The following is a 16,578-nucleotide window of genomic DNA, read 5'->3' as shown; positions in this document are numbered from 1 at the left end:
TTGATATAGAAATGCAATAAATGGTAGCTTTTCATCTAGTTAATATTTTATGACTTGGAGATGCCGGTGTAGGACTGGGGTGGACTAAAATTTTTTTTTAAAATCACGCAACACCAGGTTATAATCTGGACAGCCCACAACCACCTGCTGAAGGAGCAGTGCTTCGAAAGCTAGTGCTTCCAAATAAACCTCTTGGACTATAACCTGGTGTTGTGTGATTTTTAACTTAATATTTCATGTAATACCTTTTGTGAACCACTTGGCTCGAAATATAATTGGCATCAGATGGCTTACTTAGCATGTAGTGTCAATGAATGCATTTCATTGAATTAGAAACATGCACAGCTATCTGGAGGTAATATGTTATGAATTAAACTTGCATCTTTATCTTACTGCAATGGACATGCAACATGAAGAAAGTCTGTTGTCAAATGAAGCATTCTGCAGTTGTTACATTTTCTCCCAAGACACATGAAACACTATTTTAAAACATTTAAAAATCTGGGACAACATACTAAATTTCACTGGGGGAAAGAATGAATGAAGAAAAAACACAATCATATGCTTGGAAGTATACCAAGTTTACAGACTTGTGCTGTTAAATCTGACGGTGCTTTTGATGGTTTTTTTTTTACATGTGGACATGCTGTATTTTTCACTTTTACTAAACAGCAGGCATCAGAATTTAATTCTAAGGTCTTGTTCTTTGTATTCTTTAAGACTAAAATGAAATGATAAATTTTATCTAACAGCTGAGCTTAAAAACACTGATTAGTATTATTGCTGTTTAACAGGTGTGTACTGATATGTCAAATTAGAGTTACAAACATGAACAAATAATGAAGTACATTAACAGGATTCAAGTGACAATATTACAATGAATGAAACAATCCATTTTGTAATAATCAGCCCCCACAAAAATGAATTGTTGATTTTATTCATATAAAAATCAAAATTATTTTTTTTTCTACTGTAGAAACAGGTGTTTATTTTAAGTATTCAGATAATTTAAGTAAAATAATCTTCAGGCTACTGTTAGGAAACTAAAACCAGTGTGAGATGTGTTTGTATATTTATCCATCAATATAAGGTGATCTTCTCTGGCACCTTAAAATAATTTGTAACTTTGACTGGCAGGATTGCTGGTCTCCTAAATGTCTTGACAATTTTAGGAGTTAATTTAGTTACATTTCCATAACGATATCAAGTGCATTTTCCTTTAAGACTTTAAGAAATAAATCCTGGTCTTTTTTAAATCGTTGAAAAGTTATATATCTGCATGTTTAATAAAATACTTTGCATCAAGATACAAATGCAGGAATGTTATTTTTGCAGTATTGCAAGTACCTGTGAATTTATCTGAGACTGATCTCAGGAAATATGAGACAATAATATGAAATTGTATGCTTCGTGCTATGCACCTTAAAACGTGGATCTTGCATACTATGTAATAGTTTGGAAGAAAGACTGGTGGATTCATATTTAGATAGTGGCCACTGATTTTCTTTTTTAATGCTAAGAGCATTGCAATAGTAGATTATGTAGATGTTGGTTCTTGTATTTTGTTACTTCCCTTCAGATAATTTGGTGTTGAGTAGGAAGAAAAATATGCAATGACAGATCTTCATTATTCCTCTTTTCACATTCCAAAAAAGTTAAAATTCAGTTCCATAGCAACATATGTATAAGTATGATACTACTTACATTTCAGATGAAGTAATATTCCTTAATAATAATTAGATTTTATCATGGATTTATTAACCAATTTAAATAAATTCTAAAGGCTGCTGAGAATTTTAGGACCAATAATTCAAGCTGAATCCTTTGGAAGTATATGTATTGTTAGAAATAATATGTGTTCTCTTTGACTCACGCTCACTGTGAACATACTAGTTTGTTGGAGTTTACAAATATGGCGATGCCCCGAGAGAGAGAAAATTCTTTTGGCACTTCGACTTATCACAGGTTTAAAATAATCAAATGCTTTCTGATATGTCCATCTCTAAGGTTTGTCATACATAAATTAGCACAAAATGTGTAGTGTTTTGACTGACAATTGTAAGCAGTTAATCTAGGTAACAAATCTAGGTCAAGATACTGTCATGCAATTATTCGAAAGTATGACATTTTTCAATTCATTTTACAACATTGTCTTTTTGATATAGTTGACAAATTAGTTGAAAAACTGGTTGGCATTATTTTGCTTTTGTTTTTAATTGTGGCTGGAGTAGACAACTTGGTGTGGTTTCATTATTCCCTTCTAGAGTTGTTTTGACACGTTCACAAAGCAGGTACAGTATTCTTATGGTGTTGCCTCACGCAGACTTAAACCACCTGTTGGCGTTATGATTTAATATTTTTGTTTTATGCATTACCATGTAACTTTTCAAGAAACAATAACTTGTATGATGCAGTTCTACATAATTATTGTAATATCCAGGGTACAGCATTTTCAGATCCGGCCAATTAAAAGCTGCTTGGTTCTATAGATTTCAGATGCTAATGAAATGAGAAAAGACTGAGTTGGCTGGTTTTGTGCAATATTTGAACTCACTCGAAGAAACACATGAGCACAATATTTTAAACTTTAAATAATTTAACATCATATTTAAAGAGCAAATTATACTCTGGTTATAATTAATACATCCACTGCAAAAAAAGGTTGCTTTAAATATTAATCCTAAATAATTAAGTATTTATTGAGCAACAAAAAAGTATGTGAATTTTTAAGCTTAAGCATTTATATAAAAATATAATGAAATGTAAAATACTTATTCTGACTGATTTGCTTATTGTCTTTTATCTTGTTTTGTTTAGCTTCTTTATGCTTTAAGACTGACTTCTGTCATTTTAACCTCAGTAATATTTCTTATTAAATTTTACTGGCATATTTAAGGCTGAAAGCCTCATAATAATTGCATTCATTTCTTTTAACATTGTATTCACAATTTTGGTGCTGAAAGTAATTACTTTTTGTTCCATTCAATAAAGTATGATATTTATTTCCTGTTTGTGACGTACATCTGTAAAACTGGCTATGCTTGTTCGGGATGATTCTTAGGAGTTGTTTGTCTTTCTGACATTGTGGTAATGAACTAGTCCTCAGTAACTGTAGTACTTAGATTCTTTTAGCAAGAATATAGGTGAAGCTGAAGGACCAAAATGCAAACAAATTAACTATAGGATGGAGAAAGGTGACAATGTCATGCAGTATCCTTTTTTACTAGAGGGAGGAACACCACATATTTTTACACTATATTTGGAGTTGCCCAGCCATTCTTCCATTCTGAGAACTCTTTTGTTGTGCAGAACTGTCATGGGAGACAATGTTCCTTTTTCACAGTATTCTAACACTTAAAGGTCCAGACAGCTACTTTCAGGAGAGTAAGGTATGGAATGCAAGACACCAGACAGAATGCCAAGTTGGGAGGAGAAGGGGGGACAGATAAGTGCAGTGTTTAAGTGGTTTGGAGTGGGTAGGAAACATCAGCTCCAGTGGAGATTCTGCATTGGGTGGATCAGGTTTAGCAGGGGTCACATGGAGGAAGAGGGTCAGTCTCACTGCATCTGGATTGAGGGCATGGAAGGGGGAGATCAGGTCCTGAAGGGATGATAGTGGTGGAGAATGGGGGTTTTGATGCAGAATGAAGGAGAATCCCATGGGGTTTCTGAGGGATGTAAATAGCCTTGCAGGGTTACATATAGAACATAGAAGGATACAGCGCAGTACAGGCCCTTCGGCCCTCGATGTTGCGCCGACCGAGTCCTACCTAACCTATACTAGCCCAATAACTTCCAAATGCCTATCCAATGCCCGCTTAAATGAACATAAAGAAGGAGAGTTCACCACTGATACGGGCAGGGCATTCCATGAACTCACAACCCGCTGTGTGAAGAATCTACCCCTAACATCTGTCCTATACCTACCACCCCTTAATTTAAAGCTATGTCCCCTAGTAACACCTGACTCCATTAGCGGTAAAAGGTTCTTAGTATCTACCCTATCTAAACCCCTAATCATCTTATACACTTCTATCAGATCTCCCCTAAACCTTCTCTTCTCCAATGAGAACAGCCCCAAGTGCCTCAGCCTTTCCTCATAAGATTTTCCTACCATTCCAGGCAACATCCTGGTAAACCTCCTCTGCACTCGTTCTAAAGCTTCCACATCCTTCCTATAGTATGGCGACCAAAACTGCACACAATACTCCAGATGAGGCCTCACCAGAGTCTTATACAACTGCAACATGACCTCAGGACTCCGGAACTCAATTCCTCTGCCAATAAAGCCCAGTACACCATATGCCTTCCTCACAGCACTATTTACCTGGGTGGCAACTTTCAGAGATCTGTGTACATAGACACCAAGATCCCTCTGCTCATCCACACTACCAAGTAGCCTACCATTAGCCCAGTAATCCATCATCTTGTTATTCCTACCAAAGTGAACGACTTCGCACTTAGCTACATTGAATTCCATTTGCCACATTTCCGCCCAGCTCTGCAACTTATCTATATCCCGCTGTAACCTACCACTTCCTTCCTCACTATCCACAACTCCACCGACTTTTGTGTCATCCGCAAACTTGCTTACCCAGCTTTCAAGTCCTTCCTCTAGATCATTTATAAAGATAACAAAAAGCAATGGTCCCAAAACAGATCCTTGTGGTACACCGCTAGTAACTGCGCTCCAAGATGAACATAATCCATCAACTACTACCCTCTGTCTCCTTCCAGCCAGCCAATTCCTAATCCAAACCTCTAATGTATCCTCAATGCCATACCTCCGAAGTTTTAGCATTAGCCTACCATGGGGAACCTTATCGAACGCCTTACTAAAATCCATATACACAACATCTACTGCTTTACCCTCATCCACTTCCTTAGTCACCTTCTCAAAGAACTCAATAAGGTTTGTGAGGCACGACCTGCCCTTCACAAAACCATGCTGGCTATCCCTGATCACGTTATTCCTACCCAGATGTTCATAAATCTTATCCCTTACCATTCTCTCTAAGACTTTGCCCACCACTGAAGTCAGACTCACTGGCCTATAGTTACTAGGGCTATCCCTACTCCCTTTCTTGAACAATGGGACCACATTCGCTATCCTCCAGTCCTCTGGTACTATTCCCGTTGACAATGACGACATAAAAATCCAGGCCAATGGCTCTGCTATCTCCTCCCTAGCTTCCCATAGGATCCTGGGGTAAATGCCATCAGGCCCAGGAGACTTGTCTATATTCATCCTTTCCAATATTCCCAAAACCTCTTCCCTGCATATTTCCAGGGCATCCATTCTAATTATTTGTGATTCCATATTCACATCAGCAACAGTGTCCTGTTCCTGAGTGAATACTGATGAAAAGTACTGATTTAATGTCTCTCCAATCTCCTCCGCCTCCACACACAACTTCCCACTACTATCCTTGACTGGACCGATGCCTACCCTAGTCATCCTTTTATTCTTGACATACCTATAGAAAGCCTTTGGGTTTTCCCTAATCCTGCCAGCTAAAGACTTTTCATGTCCCCTTCTCGCTTCTCTTAGCTCCCTCTTTAGCTCCTTCCTGGCTACCTTATAACTCTCAATCGCCCCTACTGAACCTTCACACCTCATCTTTACATATGCCGCCTTCTTCCCTTTCACAAGGGACTCCAATTCCTTACTAAACCACGGCTGCCTCACAAGGCCCTTTACACCATGCCTGACTGGTACATACCTATCGAGGACACGCAGTAGCTGCTCCTTGAACAATCCCCACATCTCATTAGTGTTCTTCTCTTGAAGCCTGTTTTTCCAATCCACACAACCTAAGTCATGCCTCACTGCATCATAATTTCCCTGCCCCCAGCTATAGCTCTTGCCCTGCGGCGCACGATTATCCCTCTCCATCACTAAAGTAAAAGTCACCGAGTTGTGGTCACTGTCCCCGAAGTGCTCACCTACCTCCAAGTCTAACACCTGGCCTGGTTCATTACCTAGAACCAAATCCAATATAGCCTCCCCTCTTGTTGGCCTGTCGACATATTGTGTCAGGAAACCCTCCTGCACACATTGTACAAACACCGACCCATCTAATGAACTCGAGCTATAGCTCTCCCAGTCAATATCTGGGAAGTTAAAGTCCCCCATAACAACCACCCTGCTACCTTCACTCTTTTCCTGAATCATCCTCGCAATATTATCCTCTACTTCTCTAGGACTATTAGGAGGCCTGTAGAAAACACCTAACAGGGTGACCTCACCTTTCCTATTTCTAACCTCAGCCCAAACTACCTCAGATGGCAAGTCCTCTTCCATCGTCCATTCCACTGCTGTGATACTGTCTTTGACAAGTAATGCCACGCCTCCCCCTTTTTTACCCCCATGTCTGATCCTACTAAAACATTTGAACCCTGGAACGTGCAACAGCCATTCTTGTCCCTGTTCTACCCACGTCTCTGTAATGGCCACAACATCGAAGTCCCAGGTACCAACCCACGCTGCAAGTTCACCTACCTTATTCCTTATACTTCTGGCATTGAAGTATACACACTTCAATCCACCTTTCTGGTTACAGGCACCCTCCTTAGAGATCGCTGCATTATTCCTAACCTCCCTACACTCAAGGTCCTGTACCCTAAAGCTACAGTCCTGGTTCCCATGCCCCCGCGGAGTTAGTTTAAACCCTCCCAAAGAGCACTAGCAAACCTCCCCCCAAGGACACTGGTGCCCCTCAGGTTCAGGTGTAGCCCATCCTTTTTATAGAGGTCCCACCTTCCCCAGAAAGGACCCCAGTTGTCCAGAAACCGGAATCCCATATGGATGGGAAGAAAGTGATCAATTGAATAGATACTCAGAGTTAGACTGTTATTCTATAGTCTAGCTTTTCTTGAGTAACTATTTTACTTAATTCCACGGAATTTATGGAGGCTTCCATCTGTTGAGGAACTGCTAAATGGATCTTCGCTTTTTCTGCCAGTTTGTTTATGAAGATTTCACATGCTGTCTGTGCGCACACCCCACCGATGCTAGAATAATAACAGTCAGACCAGGAAAGCATGTGAAATTCCTGATGAAGGGCTCTGGCCCGAAACGCCGAATTTCCTGTTCCTTGGATGCTGCCTGACTTGCTGTGCTTTAACCAGCAATACATTTTCAGACCAGGAAAGCAGCCAGGTTAACCTAAAGGTGAAAATGTAAATGGGTTACATCCAAGCATTTGAGAAAGACCTATTTGTTCACTGACCTCACCTGATCACCTAAAAGTGACAACAATCTTTTTAAAGTTTGCAACCAAATAAGGAGAAAAATAATTCTGGGAAGATTCTCTCAAAACAAATGCTGCCTAACTTTTGCTTAGTGATGTTGGTTTTAAAAAAAATCACATTTTTTGAGTATTTGAATCAACTTTTAAACCAACAATAGTCATCGCGGAGAGAGCAAGTTCCTGAAATCTGAATTAATGAAAGAGTTTGTACCTTAAATACATGTACATTGTAACCTGAATGATTTAAACAATCTAGCCTCTTGAACATTTAAATGCTTTATTCATATTTCCCTAATTTGTGCTTTTTGAGTTAAAATAACTACATTTTGAACATTTTTGATAGCAAAGATTTATTTATGAAAAAGTTCAGAGGGTCATTTTTTTCTTGACCCATTACTTTCACCAGACTTAGAGCATAATTTATTTCATTGAGGCTGTATCTACAGCTATGACCAGTTTTCTTTGTAACTAATTTTGGATTTCAGGAAGAAATTAACAGATTAAAGGAATTTTTTTATCACAATACCAAAAAGTTTTTTTAAAAAGTCTCTGTTAGGCGAGGAAACTAGGACCCGTGGACACAGCCTTAGAATTAGAGGGGGTAAATTCTGAACAGAAATGTGGAGACATTTCTTCAGCCAGAGAGTGGTGGACTTGTGGAATTCATTGCTGCAGAGTACAGTGGAGGCCGGGATGCTAAATGTTTTCAAGGCGGAGATTGATAAATTCTTGATGTCACAAGGAGTTAAGGGCTACGGGGAAAATGCAGGTAAGTGGAGTTGAAATGCCCATCAGCCAAGATTGAACGGCGGAGTGGACTCGACGGGCCGAATGGCCTTACTTCCACTCCTAAGTCTTATGGTCTTAAAAAGCCCATATCCCCTTAATGGATCTTAATAAAAAATAATTTCTACATGTCATTGACTAAGCTATGGATGTAATTCCATCTTGTTTTGATCTGACTGTAGTCTTCGACATGGTTGACCTCACTCTCCTCTTCCAGTGCTTTCCCTCTTTAGTTGTTTGGGCCTGGTGTCATCCGGTTCTATTCTTTGCAATCTAATTGTAGCTAAAGCATCACTTGTTATTGCTTATTTTTTGCTCCTATTCTTTTACCTCTGATAACCCCAAAGATCTGGCCTTGGCCATTGTCCTATTTGTCATCTACTTTAATCGCTACTACTTTCAACTGTGCACTGCTGCTGCAGTACTGGAGGACGTACAGTTTCTTCCAATTAAACACAACCAGGATGCTTTCCAGTTGAGTAATGCTGGAAATATTCAGGTTGGGTCAGAATCTTGACATCAGCTTTAATGCAAGGTCAGAAAATGAGAAGTGACTGTGATAGGATTTCAGTTGCATACTTCCTGGAGGTGGCTAACCAAGGATAGCAGGCTGACTAATAAGTGGGAGGCTCAGACAGAGGGCCAGAAGATCTGGAAGTGTTAGAATATGCTTCCAGTTGGAACCTTAAGTTGCTGCCCACATCAATGGAATGGGTGGCTTTCTCCACCTGCCCTGCATCAAGGACCTGCCCCATGTCCCACACCATCAGGAAAATCTAGGCTTTGGTTCCTTACTATGAACCTAGTTTGTCCCCTAGCTTGTCACTCCAACATTCTCCCTGGTTTAAGCTAAACCCAACCCTGGTGTCATATCTGATCATGAACCTCATTCTTGCCACCTGCAAATCTACATCTACCTCCGTAATTTCATCCAAGTTGTATCCTGCCTCAGATCATTAGAAACATCAAATTTGTTTGTTACTTCTTTACTTGACTGTTTCAAGGCATTCCAAGCCAATATCCCGTATCTTACTCCCTCTAAACTCGATGTTATCCAAATGTCTATTGCCTAGGTTCCCAAGTTGCAGCAAGTCTCATTTACAGATCACCCCTATGCTGACTGAATGCATTTGATCCCAGTCTAGAAAATATCAAATTCTCATCCTTGTTCACAAGTTTCTCAATGGCTTAATACCTCCCTTATCCCTCCACAGCTCGAAGATATCTGCTCATCTGTCCTTTGAGCGTCTTCATTTTAATTACCCCATTATGGAAGACCATTACTAGAATTGCATCCTTAAACCTTTCCACCTCAACTTCTCATCTCTATTAAGATGCTTCTTGAAATTTAAATTTTTGGCCAAGGTTTTGGACTCCTGCTGTGAGTAGGTACTTATGTGATGCAGGTTTTTGTTGCTTTCACACATTTGCACCTGGTCTCTAACTGCAGTAGCAAAAAAAACAAGCTATATTAATTGAGATGGGCAGGAAATATCAGGGTGCCCATCTCGAATGTCCAAATAGCTGCTCTACCCAGAACTATGCCAGGAGGCCTCTGAGGAATGGGGTGCAAAGAAAATGATCCAAAGACTATCCAAAGGCCATCAGGAAAATCTGCCTTTCCATTAACATCAATCCCTAGGTAAGAGATGTCCAGTTATGACCAGTATGACAATTCGTCATCAAAAATGGTTGTTGCAACCTTCCAATCAACGAGCAGACATAGAGAGACCAGTAAGAGCGACACCAATCCATCACAATATCTGGTATAACTGATGTCTTTGCTCTGGGAAAGGCCCTGTAAGACTCAGGTAGGGCTTATACATTACTTATGAACCCACAGCTAAGAGCATCTCGCCTCAATACAGCCAGCCTCAAAAAGTAGCCTCTCCAACACAAGGGATTGCTGATATTGATGACCTCTCCACCATTTCTAAGCTGGTGATTCTCAAAATGGGTTCTGTGAAGGTGTAAGCATTGCTAAGTGCTTTCAGGCAGCTTCCTGTATGGGTGGACTACAAGTGGTGAGTTAGGACCAGAGCAAAGTCCCCACAAGTAAGTTTTCCCATCGAGAGGAGAGTGTGCATGAAGGAGCTCTGTGAATGGCATAAATACTACTGAATCTGGAAATAAACTAAATAAATGCTGTTTTTTTTAAAAAAACATTATTGAAGCATTCTTCGCAGACAGCATTTTTATACCCTAAGTTTTATACACTATAATTTAGATGTGAAGTGAGGGAGTCAAATTTATCAAACAAATTCTGTCAAAAAGCATGAGAACCACTGTTCCAGACACCTCCAAGCTGTCCGACAATCTGTTCAACGTCACATCTCAGATGAACCAGGTTTTTTTTCAGCTAGCGTCAGGAAAAGAAGTCATGGAGACAGAGGCAGCTCCTCCACAAACTCTTCTCTCTAGTCACTGATTTCATCTGTTCCTCAGCCACAATCAGACTAATTTAAACCTTGATAAGAAAAAAAAAAGTATAAACCGTGGTGCCTTGTTCACTCATGATCTGTGCTTTAAATGCCATCTCCTCTCTATTACAAAGGCCATTCACTTTCACACAGTCCCTGTTAGAGGCTCTGCAATACAGTGCTGGGAAGTTTATGATTGCTTTAATCCCCTTCAGAGATGATAGTTTGGGGCCACTCAATGCTGCACTTTGTTTCACGCAACATCCTCTGCGCACCAGGATGTCGAACCATGTTGTGAAGAAACTGCACCCAGTGTAGGCTTTTTCCTCCTTTTAAAAAAAAGTGCAGTTCATAAGACCATAAGATACAGGAGCAGGATTAAGCCATTCAGCCCATCAAGTCCACTTCACAATCCCTATAAAAGACATTTTGCCACGCAGCATTGCCCTTTGATGAGAAGGGCGCTGCTTGTCACTGACCACACTGGTGTTTCCTTTCTTCCTGGTGGGTGTTGGTGAAATAGAAATAAAGATTTACGCACTTGTACCTCACTGTGTCCTACACCTGCACACACACGGGTGCTGGGGAAAATATAAGCACTGCCGCTGTTCGGTGGTAGTGTGGGAGAATATTAAAGGAAAAAAGACAGTTGCACCAATGGCTAATCACCTTTCAAAGGAGAATGTCAGGTAGAGAACAACCCTCAGACAAACTAGTCAGGCCAGCTGTAGAGAAGTGTGGTCTACACTGTAATGAGTAAAAATTAATGGGTTTTATGAATGTAACTATTTCAAGGCACAGTAATGGAGAACAAGTTATTGAACATTTCTAGCTCAAGCTTCTGACCCATTCAATCTGATGAGTACAGATCCAGTTGCACATGTATCCCTGGGATAAGAAGGTCAAAGGAGTGGATGTGGGTAGTGCTAGGAGCCCACAAGCCCAGGGTCCAAAACTAGAGGTCATTGATTTAGAGTGAGAGAGGAAAGATTTAAAAGGGTCTTGAAGGGCAATTTTCTTCAAGCAGAAGGTGGTGCATGTTTGGAATGAGCAGCCAGAAGAAATGGCGGAGGCCGGTACATTTACAAGGCATCTGTAGGAAAGATTTAGAGGGTTAGCTGCCCAAAGACAGGTAAATGATTCGAGTTTAGTTTGGGATACCTAATTGGCATGTCTAATTGGGCTGAAAGGTCTGTTTCTGTACTGTATGTCTCGATAACATGACACTCACTCTTCACCACTCACCCAATGGCTGGGTTTTGTGCACACGCCTCTCTCCAAAAATATACCTGCCAAAGCTGAATCGTTGTATCATTCCAACATGCTGCCCTCACACTAGTAGGTGGTCAACAATTTACAGAAGACCCAAAAGGCTAGGATGCACCTATCTTCAACGTCCTGGAGGGATAGTCAATAGATAGTGAGTACTAATCCAACACAGCAGTGGCAGTCTAAACGTCCGAGGGTTGAGATTACCCAGTTTGCACCCACTCTTTCTTCTCATCTTGAAATGGGACCTGTAAATGGAATGACCATGAGATCCTTTCCTATTCCTTCTCTGTGGACACTGCATCTCTCTTTGCTCACCTCTTCCTTTCCCTTACAGTTTTAGGCTTTAAGAGAGTCAATGGCTCTACATGATCAGTACCTGATCACTGCGTGCGGCCTCAGGCAGAAGGGTGTGATGAAGAGCTCACCTCTGTATAAGAAACACCATCTCTATTCCTTTGAGTCACAATGAGTGATAATGGTGCTGACTGATCAGAGAGTTGATTGTCCAACAGGCAGCCCACGAGAGCTCTGATGTGAACTCCTGAGTCTTTGTTTAAAGAAAACAGGTCAGTGTAACTGGAAGACTGCAACATGAGCCCCTCCTTTAACTTGGGATTGTTTCTCACATTCACTTTTGACTGGTTCACTGGGGAAAGTATCTGTTGGTGATAAACAGTTTGTGATTATACTTCTTGCTGGTTCTCCAGATGAATGGTTCAACTCCAGTTTTGGTGGATAGAAAGATTTACAAGAGGATTCTGACTTAGGAGGAGAGAGGGGAAGATTTCACCAGGAACCAATGCCATTTGCATGTACTATACCCCCAACTATGGAACCAGGGAGTGCACTGCGCTGTAGTGAGAGGGAGAGAAAGATGAAAATGTCACTTTGGAAGCATAGCTGAAGGAGGTTTTTCTCCATAGAGCTGTTTCTCCATAGGTGTTCATGACATTAACTAACTTTCACGTGTTTGAGGGTCTCTCCGTCTAGGTCCCATCCTCCTGCTCCTGATGTTCGGCTCTCTCTGTGCTCAAAGATGTGACTGAATGTTGTCCAGTATTGGCTGTGCTAGGGAGGTGCAATACCCAGAGGTCAGTGCTGTAGGATAGTCATGGAATAGGTAGCCTGCCTCCCTGCTTGTGTCATCAACTTTTCACAGGTTTCTGTCCAATACTGCTCTCCTTTCCAAGCCCAATGTACTGTCATTATTGCAGCCACCCCGTTCACAGGGTGAGTTACTTACCCTGTCAATTCCAAATGCCCACAGCCATTATCATCCCATTCCATACCAGATTTGCAGCAAGATGGAAGGTGAGAGTGAGTGTTCCTCCTTCTCTTCCTCCAGTAGCCTCAGTCTGACCAGATCAGTGAGCAACAAAATACCCCCATCCCCTTCATAGTGGCCAATCCCTGAATCCCGTAGGGTTTTATACTTTCACAAGTCTTCAATATTCCACCCATTAACTTTTATAATTGCTGACAGTAACAATGGATGGAATTTCGCCTGAACAGTGTTGACCATTGCAGTAAGAAATTCAGGACAATTGGGTAATATATCCAATGATGAGTTCCTGATGTTGAGTCCAAGTGAGACTCACTTCTGAGCAGTGGGAGTTGTATCTACATGAATTATCACTTGTTATCACCTACTGTCACCTTGTTAATATACAGTTTCCCATTCTCCCACCTGCCTGGTAGAAACTAGATTAGAGTGGTGCTGGAAAAACACAGCAGGCCAGGCAGCATCCGAGGAGCAGGATGAAGAGCTGATGAGCTTTTGCCCAAAACATCAATTTTCCTGCTCCTTGGATGCTACCTGACCTGCTGTACATTTTTCAGCACCACTCTAATCTTGACTCTAATCTCCAGCATCTGCAGTACCCACTTCTGCCCGATAGAAACTAGATGTTGAGAATCCCTGACAGAGATTTCAGAGTGGGTACCTGGTGACTCCAGCTCAGCATTGCTCCTCCAGACCTCCGTCATGCACAACAGGCACCATCACCTCAGGGCATTCTCCAAGGGCAGCACCCACAGGAACCCCACATCCACAGACATTGACATCTAACACGTACCAACCTCACTACATCATCATGGGACATCTCCAAACCACTTACAGAACACTTTACAGCTGCACTTTGGAACACACAGTGCTTTTTATTGCAGTACTGCTGCCAGGATAGTTTCCAGGCAAGTACCCAGCTCAGCACTCCTCATTCAGTCACTCACTTTGCATGTACTTGGAAGCTGACAGCGTCCCTGCCTGGCCTTGATGTTTTTTTAATTGCAGCTAGAAATTAAAAGCTCGCATTACATTTTCTTGCCTTGCTGGTCAGTGCAGACAAAAGCCAGGCAGTTGGTTACAGTTGCCAGCAGTGATCTGTCAAGGGAGTGGACATGTGGCTTTACACCACAGTGCTGAATCAGTGCACTTGCATCACATGCCCAACACGCAGAATGGGCATCAGAGTGATCTTATGTCAAACTTTACAGGTAGTGGACCTCAGTCAAGTCCATGGAGACACCCCCAGCACAGTAAGTCAAGGGCAGCCTCAATATTGGTCGAGGAGCTTGGGCATGGTTACTTGGTTGCTTGAGGTAGTCATGGTCAGGAACTCCATACTTCTGCAATCCGCAGAATAGACTGATGATCAGTTCAGGGAGTTGCAAGGAGACAGTTGGGAAGTTTGTACAGATATCAGTCATCAGTTTGGACATTCATCTATCAAAGCTGTCTAGCTAGGTATTTCAATGGAGTGGATCACAGTCTGTCCTGGGGGTGGGGGTGGTTGGCAGTTGTAAGAAGGCGAGTACTGCATGGGGGAAGCTGGGGAATTTAATGGGGACGATTGGGGCAGAATGCTCTGATGCAGAGCAGATTGCAATAGTAAAAGAGTTGGGTGGGAACATGGGAAATTCAAATCCTGAGTAGTTTATGGGGAGGGCTTCTGTGAAACGAATGTGTACAGTTGGGGTTTTACCAAGGGTAAGAGATCGAGTCTGAGACTCACTGCATGAGGAGCGACTGCTGTTTGCTTCCATCATGATGGAAATAACAAGTGCAGATTGGGACTGAAAATGGCTGCAATCACACCCTGTGTAAGAGGGCTAGGAGTTTCATTCTGTGAGGGAAGAGGATTCAATTTTGTGTGATGAGGCCCTTCAAAGGATAGCAGCATTACAAAGATCCCCTACACTGAAGCTGATACACACCTGCAGCTACTACATTGTGTGTATGAACCTTAGGTACTAACCTGCTGGTATAGTCTAAATCCTTCCCTCAAACACTCTTCACCACATCATGCAGCATCAAGGATCAATCCCATCAATTCCAGTAATGGCAGTGATGCACCAGTGATGCATTAGGGTCTGTAAAGATTGACTCTAGTTGTCAACCAAACTCCCATGGGTACACCACTCCCTGCAAGTTCCCCTCCAAGCCACTCACCATCCTGAAATATATCAGCATTCCTTCAGTGCCACTGGATCAAAATCCTGGCATTCGCACACTAAGGGCATTGTGGGTCCACCTGGTTCAAGAATGCAGTTGATGACCACCTTCTCAAGGACAACTAGGGATTGGCAAATGGTGACTCAACCAGTGCCACCCACATCCCACGATTGAAGAATATTTAAAAAAAAGTTTTCATTGCTCACACGTGGCATAGAAGCTGTTCACTTTACGCCTTAGCAAATAAAAATTTGTGCAATGCTGAAGATGACGAGGATCTGGACCTTTCATGTTGCGTTTATGGATAGAAAGACATTTGTTCACAAAGCTGATGAAGAAAAGCCAACATATAATTGTGAATAGATTTTCATATTTGTAATGAGGTGACCCACATGCACTCAGAATCCTGTCATCTCTTCTCCCATGAGGTTGATGGTGCAAAGCCAGGCCAGAGAGAACCTGCCCGACAGTCGAATAAGTTGGCCTTGGAGATTTGGGTGTGTAAGTTTGAGGACATGCTGAGTGTCTCCGGCGCAAAGGCATCCTTGTTGGCATGGATCCACACAGGGGAAAAGGAGCAGGTTACAGGTCGAACTCCATAATGTACTGAGTACTATCTGGCTGGGGTTGGGGGGTGTTCTTTTGAGGGTTGCTGGTGGGGTGCTTATTGGCATCTCCCTATCACCTTTTGAGGAAAGGTCACTTGAATTGAGTTCAAGGTCCTATGCCATCCTGTCACCTTGCTGTTGGTGCTAAGCACCTGTGGTTACAGTGATGAGAGCAGGTCCTTCATACAGACAGATGTGTGCATACCTGAAACCTGTGTTTTAATTTGCCCAGTGTCCCTGAGAAATCTGCCCACTGTGTCAGCTCACGCATTTCAGTGAAGTCAGGAATTGCCAGCCCCCTGGAGTTCACTCTTGCTTGGGGCTGAGTATCTGCCTACTCTCCTGCCATCCTCCAAGGGCCTTTAGTCCTTTGCCCATCTCCAGAGACATGGCAGTGGTGTGCTCACCAGCTTGTGCTCACAACTCGCATTGAGAAAAACACCCACCAAGGTGTCAGTACCTGAGTTGGAGTAGGGTGCAGGACACAGTCTGGTCGGTGCATCCTCCAAGATACCTGCACGCACTTTCACAGAAATGGAGGAAGCCATGTCTCATGGCACTGCCTTATTGGTCATGAAGACCATGGTAAAGCTGCTCATAACCTGAACACAGACAAAAGACAACTGCTGAAAGTTAAACTAAAACTCAGGTTCTGTGGGAACCTGACTCCACCCATCCAACTTTTAAAAAAAAAGCTTGAAGGGAAAAAACAACTTAAAAAGAAACAGGACAAAATATACCTCTTAAACCTATGGCATGGTCACAAAGGTCACCACTTTTATAGATGG

The sequence above is a fragment of the Hemiscyllium ocellatum genome, chromosome 2 (assembly GCF_020745735.1).
Source record: "Hemiscyllium ocellatum isolate sHemOce1 chromosome 2, sHemOce1.pat.X.cur, whole genome shotgun sequence".
Classification (NCBI taxonomy): domain Eukaryota; kingdom Metazoa; phylum Chordata; class Chondrichthyes; order Orectolobiformes; family Hemiscylliidae; genus Hemiscyllium; species Hemiscyllium ocellatum.
Note: the sequence above shows the minus strand (reverse complement) of the source record.